This window comes from Mauremys reevesii, linkage group 12 (assembly GCF_016161935.1).
Source record: "Mauremys reevesii isolate NIE-2019 linkage group 12, ASM1616193v1, whole genome shotgun sequence".
NCBI lineage: Eukaryota > Metazoa > Chordata > Testudines > Geoemydidae > Mauremys > Mauremys reevesii.
In genome coordinates, this window is record NC_052634.1 from 50293213 (window position 1) to 50300353 (window position 7141).

General features: G+C 49.8%; 2 non-coding genes across 2 annotated transcripts; both read right to left on the minus strand.

The window, feature by feature from the left end:
• Nucleotides 1-1231: 1231 nt before the first annotated feature.
• On the minus strand, nt 1232-1305 carry TRNAI-UAU. Its single transcript has one exon. It is a non-coding gene; the product is annotated as a tRNA-Ile (tRNA).
• A 1792-nt stretch (nt 1306-3097) lies between these two features.
• TRNAS-GCU lies at nt 3098-3179 on the minus strand. The gene has a single exon. It is a non-coding gene; the product is annotated as a tRNA-Ser (tRNA).
• Nucleotides 3180-7141: the final 3962 nt, after the last annotated feature.

Genomic DNA, 7141 nt, shown 5'->3' on the forward strand with positions numbered 1-7141 from the left:
GGTCCCAATACTAAAATGTAGGTGTCAGACCAACGTTAGGACAGGGTGGCTGTGGAGGGATGAGTGAGTCCCTAGACAACATAGTGAGTTCGGTGCCTTCTTATTTCCCCCCTTTTCCACCCAGGCTGGCAGGTGAACTGTACAGAGGCACCTCTGGGCTTGCACTGACTAAGGACAACAGCTGTGAGTGGGGTGCAGAGCGGGGATGGCTCATGTTAAAGGACTTTTGGTTGCTGGACTTACGAACCGTAGGGAGAAGGACACTGCCCAGCTTATTTGGGGGTGGGACTTTCCCTTGTGGTTTATGTTTATGTGTTGGGGCTGCTGACATGACTTCTGCTAACCCTGGGCTTACATTGCAGTGTAGACATACCCTGAGAGGGCATCTAGACTGTGATAAAATCCCGCTGGCCCGGCTGGCCTGGATGATCTGATTTGGGCTCCTGGGGCTCATACTGGAGCCCAGGCTCAGAGACCCTCACCCCTCGTGGGGTCTCGGAGGCTGGGCTCAAGCCCAAGTGTCTACACTGTAATTTTATAACCCTGCAGCACAAGCCCCACAAGCCTGAATCAACTGACCCAGGGTTTGAGAATAGTGACTTGGGTGTGTTAATGGCAGTGTAGACATAATGCTAGGCTATGTCCACACTGCAATGAAACACCCACGGCTGTCCCGTGCCAGTGCAGGCTCCCAGGCTAGGGCCGTGCGGTGGTAAATTTGCAGCGTAGACATCTCGGCTCAGGCTCAATACTGGGCTCTGGGAGCCCTCAAGGTTGGGAGGGAGTTTAGCAAGCAAAAAAGGTAGAATGGCAGTGGAGTATTACCCTGGACTTGACAGCATTTCTCCATTGGTCTGTCTGCTTTGGGGCAGGGACAATAACACGTCCTGCTGCATTCGTTATTTCAAAGGGCCGTTTAGGGTTTTCATTCTCACACACGGTGCACAAAGCAGGACTCAACCCTCGGTGCAAACTAAATGAGCTGCCCACAGGTTCTGGCAGCCACAATGAGCCATTCAGCATGAAAGCCCAGACCTACCCCAGAGGAAGCAGGATCATCTGTGACAGGCTGGAACACTGACCTATCAGCTCTTAACTCCCAAATTTTCAGTAAGTCTGTTATCAGTGCCTGTGAGTGTAATTTAAACAACTATACTGGGCTGGACCAAAGAGCTCTGTGTTTTGTCCTCCCACAGTAGCCAATACCAGGTTGCCCAAGAGTTAGTCAACAAGGCACCACTGGGAATTGAACCCAGGATCTCCTGTTTATAAGGCAGGTGCTTTAGCCAGCTAAGCCATGGTGCCTACCTATGGCAACAACACACTCTCTGCCCACACCTGACTCCCTGCCATCCCCACTGGGGCCTGACAAGCTTTGCTTGTGTTTGGATTCTGCAAAGCAGAGGAGCAGGTGAGGTGTTCCTTGCAAGGTGGGTGGGTGGGTGTGTGTGTGTGTGTGAGAGAGAGAGAGAGAATCTTTGGCCAGGTCTGCACTACAAGGTTACTTCAGCATCATTATATTGCTCAGATGTGTGAAAAACACACAACGCTCCCTCGGTCAGCAGCTTTTGGCTGGTGCACACACTGCAATGCCACGTCTGGCGACAAAATTGCCCTGTTTTGGTGACAAAATAAAACCACCTCGACGAGAGGCCTAGAGCTTTTTGCAGCAAACTTAAAGTGACAAATGTCAGTGTAAATGCTGCTGGTCATTATATCACCATAACTGACCTCCACCAGTATCCCACAATGCCTGCCGTGAACTCGCCTGCCCTGCATTCCTGCTACAGAGCCATGGGCCCCTCCCCTTTCATCGCTCCAGAAAGTTCTGACAGCTGAGCCACTATCTATACCGGGATTAGCTTGATAGAACTGCATTGCCAGCCTAAGTCATGTAATTACACCAACCTAATTTTGTAGCGTAGACCTGTCCAAAGAATCACACACACACCTTGGGAGCAAAACTTCATCTGCTCCTCTGCTTTACAGAATACAAACACGAACAACACTTCTCAGGGCCCAGTGGGGATTGGCAGAGAGTCAGGTGTGGGCCATCTTTATCCCAGGAGAGATGGACTCTAAGGGTACGTCTCCATTGCAATGGAAGCCCAGGTGTGGCAGGCTGTGCTCAGAGCAGCACCTGGAAGCCCCATATTCACCACTCTCATATAATGATGACATGGTTTGTTCAAAGTCTGCCTTGTGACGTATCATTTCAAAAGTCTTGATCTGTTGAACATTAACATCGGGTTGGATTGTGTGTGCTCGCATTGGTTGGGAAGTTATGAAGTTTTGCTCTGTGTGTGTTACTGAGATATGTTATGAGGTTGAGAAATGCCTCCCACCAGCCTTTCAGGTGCGACAAGGGAGGAGCCAGACTCGCTGCTGGCCCATTGAAGGGATCCACACTCCCAAGGACTAGCCCAGGAACCGTGTACAATGCAGGCTTCTCCGAGATAGCACAGCGACAATGGACACTGCTTGAGTCACATGGTAACAAAGGAGCTTCCTATGGAAGAAACTATGAAAGAGGGGAAGAGACATCATGACTTGGCCTCTCTCCCCCACAACTCAGCAGCTGGAAACACACCTGGAGGACAAAGACTGAACTGATTCAGAAATCAGAAGAGAATAATAACAATAATACTTGCAAACCAAAGTCCCCAAACAGACTAGTATTAGTTTTTCAGCAGAAAATTTTCAGTTTGGGGAATTTTGTTTTCTCAGTCAGACTGTGCCAAGGGAAGAAGGGAGAAAATGTTTGAGTTGCCTCCTTCAGAACAGCTTGGCCTAGACACTAGCTCTGGTTCACTGCTCTGGCCTTGCTCGGGTTGAGGGTATTTTAATAATTTGGGCAGGTCCCAGGGTGTTTGGGGGAGAAGATGAGGATGTTACCTCTTGAGATAAAAACTAAGAAATACAGCACTAGAGAATTTCTTTTTAAAAGAAATCTGGGATTTAGACATTTTATTTAAAGCAAGGGAGTTCTGAGTTTCTGAGAAGGTTTTTGTTTGCAAGAAGCAAGATCGTTTGAGCTGTCATTGTACCAAAGGGGGAGATGGTTGTCTACAAAGGAGGGGTGAAAACTAAATGCATCCGATGAGGATGGGATTTGAACCCATGCGTGCAGAGCACAATGGATTAGCAGTCCATCACCTTAACCACTCGGCCACCTCATCTGAACTGTTAAAAAGGGACAGGAGGAGAAATCTAAGGCCAGCAGAGCTAGGGACAATAAGTAGTTTTTAAATACTACGCAGAAGCAGGGGCTGAATGAGCTCCCCCCTCACATCTAGTGAGGAGCTGGGGGAAAGACTTCAGGAACAGACCGTGTTTGCACAGACACACCTACTCTGCCTAGGTATGCAGCATGATGGGGCTGCTTTCCCAAAATGACCAGTTTCGGCTGGTGGTGGGTTACAAATCACTTTAGGATTCAATGGAATGAAATGTTATTATCCTTCCTGCATGAGTGAAGGGCAGCAGAACATACCTAGACTGTCCTGATGGAGGGGTGGGTGGGTGAGGAATAGCTTTTATTGGACTTCATAGAAGTGATTGAGAACATCACCCTAAACCAGTGGTCCCCAAACATTTCACTCTGTGCCCTCTTAGCCATGGCTGTGGCCCCTTGGAAGCCGCAGTCAAGAACTGAGGCTGGGAGTGGGGCTGTTGCTTGCTGGGGAGAGGGGTGCAGACAGGGGTAAGGGGGTCGAGACTGAGCTGGGAGCCAGAGCCCCAGGCTGAGGGTGGGGTTGGGGAAGAGCTGGGGCAGAGTGGGGCTGAGTGCTGCTCCCTCCATGGGGGCTGGCTCAGACCCTGAGGTGCCCCTATGAATGTTCCTCTGTGTCCCCCTAGGAGTCACGCCCCACATTTTGGGAACCACTGAACCCTACTCGCTAAGCAGGGGCTAGTGATGCCAAAGCCCAGGGAAAGGGAGAACAAGTGCAGGGCCCCCAGCACTGGAACCATGTGAAGGGGCTGCAGGAGAGGGGCAATGGCTGGTGGCCCAGGGAGTTAAGGGCAAAGGGGGCACAGGAGGGGCAGGAGTTAGGGGTGAAGGAGGTGCAAGGGTTGGGAGTGCAGGAGCTAGTGGTAAAGGGGGAGTGGGGATCGTCCAGGGGCAATGGGGAAGTGCCAAAGTACAAGCTTTGCCCAGGGCACCATTTCCCCTAATGCTGGTCTGAGGAAACAATTGGAAATGACCCTTCAGTGAGACCAGAACCATAGTGTAGAAAAGCCCCTTTGTTAAGTGGTGGTGGCTGAGGGCTTAGGGCGATGGGTGAGCAAACAACAGGCATCCTCCTGTGGAGGTTTGATTCTTGCCTGCTATGGAAGGCTGGTGTGTGGTGTCTCCATAGCTGCACTTTCAGTGTCTGATCACCCACAGTTCCCCAGGGAGCCAAGTCTAGACATATTCAGAGGCTAAGGACAAATCAACATTTCAAACAGTGAGTCTATGCTGCTGCAGCTCAGTAATGGAGATGCTCTATGCCAGGGTTTCTCAAACTTCCTTTCACTGCAACCCCCTTCTGCCAAAAAAAAAAAAAAAACTTACTACATGGCCCTGGAAAGAGGGACCAAGCCACTGCACAGAGGCAGGGGAGACAAAGCCTGAGCCCTGCCCCAGATAGAGAAGGCAAAATCAGAGCTTGAGTGATTCGATGCTGGGGCTCAGACTTTTGGCTTCAGCCCCAGTCCCAAACAAGTCTAATGCCAGCCCTGGTGACCCCATTAAAACAGGGTTATGACCCACTTTGGGGTCCTGACTCACACTCTGAGAACCCCTGCTCTATGCTGATGGGAGAGAGTTTTGCTTATCAAAAGAAGATTGAAAGGTGACTTCATTGAAGTGTTGAAAGGCCTTAATGGAGAGAAAAGATTGGGTATGAAAGGGCTCTTTAATATAGCAGAGAAAGGCATAACAAGACCCAATGGCTGGAAGGTGAAAAGAGACAAATTCATATTACAAATAAGACACAAATATTCAGCAGCCAGGATGATTCACTACAGGAACAAGCTATCAAGGAAAGTGATGGATTTGCCATCTCCTGATGTCATTTAATGAAGACTAGATGCCTTTCTAGAATGTATTTGCCCCAAAAGTAGCTATTGTGTCATACAGGAGGCCTGTGATATGCAGGGGGTCAGATTAGATGCTCTAATGGTCTCTTCTGGCCATAAAGTCGACTAATTTCTGAAAAACTGAGTGTAGCATTGAGAGCAGCGTCTGATGTTTTCCTGTCTAGCCGGCTTGCAGCCTAGAACGAACGCTCCTTGAGTGGGGTGATCCACAGGGAGTAGCTCAAACCTCCAAAGTGCCTGGCCAGGGGCAGGACATTAGACAGCAAGGGAGGGGTGTGGCAGTGACATCACAAAGGCTTTTTGCAGGACCTCAGACTATTGGTCAAAGGTGGTGGGGAGGTGGTGACCTCACAGAGAGATGCTGACATCAGCCAGGCAGGACAGGGGCAAGAGGCCAGGGAAACCTCAGAGACCCCTGTGGCTTTGCTTCAGCAAGTCTCCTTCTCCAGGCCTCTCTTTGAGGACAGAGAGAGTATTCGGGTTCAGGTACGTGAGCGCCAGGAGGAACCTCTTTAGAGTTTTCTCCTTTCCTTTTCCTGATTTTACTAGAAAACAGCCATCCCTGTTTAGAAGGTAAGAGCCTCCTTGAGGTTTGAAACCTGTTCAGTCTGATCCATCTGGTGACAGTTGAATTTTAGGCATGGAAAACACAAACTTAAGGAGGCAGAATTTTATTCCGCACCTGGGATTTTGTCCCTTAGAATCACTGTGGTCATTAGAGTTTGTCCTTTATGTTTCACCTTTTCCTCCATCCATCCCTTCCTCCTTTCTCTTTGTCTCTTGCTTCTTTTGTCCTTTCACGTGTTCCCCTCCCAACACCAGGAGCAGTGTGTGTGTGTGTGTGTTGCGGGGGAGTGCTCGACAGCTCCCATTGTGGGAGGCCCACCCAAAAATGTGGGGCTGAAATAGTGCTCGGGCAGTGATCCCCACTGGTGGTCTGGGCCATCCTTTGGGCTCTCTGGTGAGAACCCTCAGCCTCCAGTCCTCAGTCTCTACCCTGATTGGCTGAGCAGGGGGTTATTGACAGGGAGGAGACTCAGGTCCTTGTTGTTCTCTTTTAAGACCAAGGAAATAAGTCAGAACCTGTTCTATGTGTGACAAATTTTGCTGCTTCTCTGCATTAATGGTCTCTGAGCAGTTCATGATTCTCTCTAACATTGCAGTTCTCCTCAAATACTTGCTGAATAATTACTGTGCACTGTTGTTGGTCTGGAACTCATCCGAGAGCACTTTACTCAGGTCATTCAATGTCTGAAATTCAAGATCCGATGGTTAGTTTGAAAAATCAGGGCTCTTGGGTCCTATTCCCAACTCTGCCACTGACTGGCTGTGTGACTTAAGACAAGTCAATTCTCCTTTCTCAGCCTTAGCTTCTCCCTCTTTCAAGTAGGGATAATAATGATCAGCTCTTACCTACCTCACGGTGGGTGGAGGATGGGGATCCATTGGAGAGTGTCACTAGGAGTATCAGAGGGGCTGTGTTAGTCTGGATCTGTAAAAGCAGCAGAGTCCTGTGGCACCTTATAGACTAACAGATGTATTGGAGCATGAGCTACTGCACATGGCTAAGAAAAGAGAACAAACCCCAAATACCCCTGTGCTGTGATGGCCGAGTGATTAAGGCGTTACAGTTGAAATCAAATAGGGTTCACGTGTGTGGGTTCAAATCCTGCTCACAACAAGGCCTGTGTTTTAGCCAGTCTCTCATCAGGGCAATACCTCTGACACTCTCAATTTTCTCCCCACCCCAAATAAATGCTGTTCTGCTCCTTCCATAAAGATCCCTGAGACACCACCTCACACTGTGTCCCTGAGGGGTCAGGCAAACTCTCAGCCCCTGAAGCCTCTGCCACTCACCTGGTGCCCCATAGATCAGCCATAGCCCTGGTTCTGCTCCTCTCTCTAGGGTGTGAAACGAGCTGAGTCAGCGACTCCATGGGAGCTACGGGGCTGCAGAACCAACAGGAAAAAAAGGTGCTCAGCGCCCACTGGCAGCCAGCTCCCCCCGCCCCACTACAGGCCTTGCCGACAAGCCTTGCTGACAAGCTCCTCCACT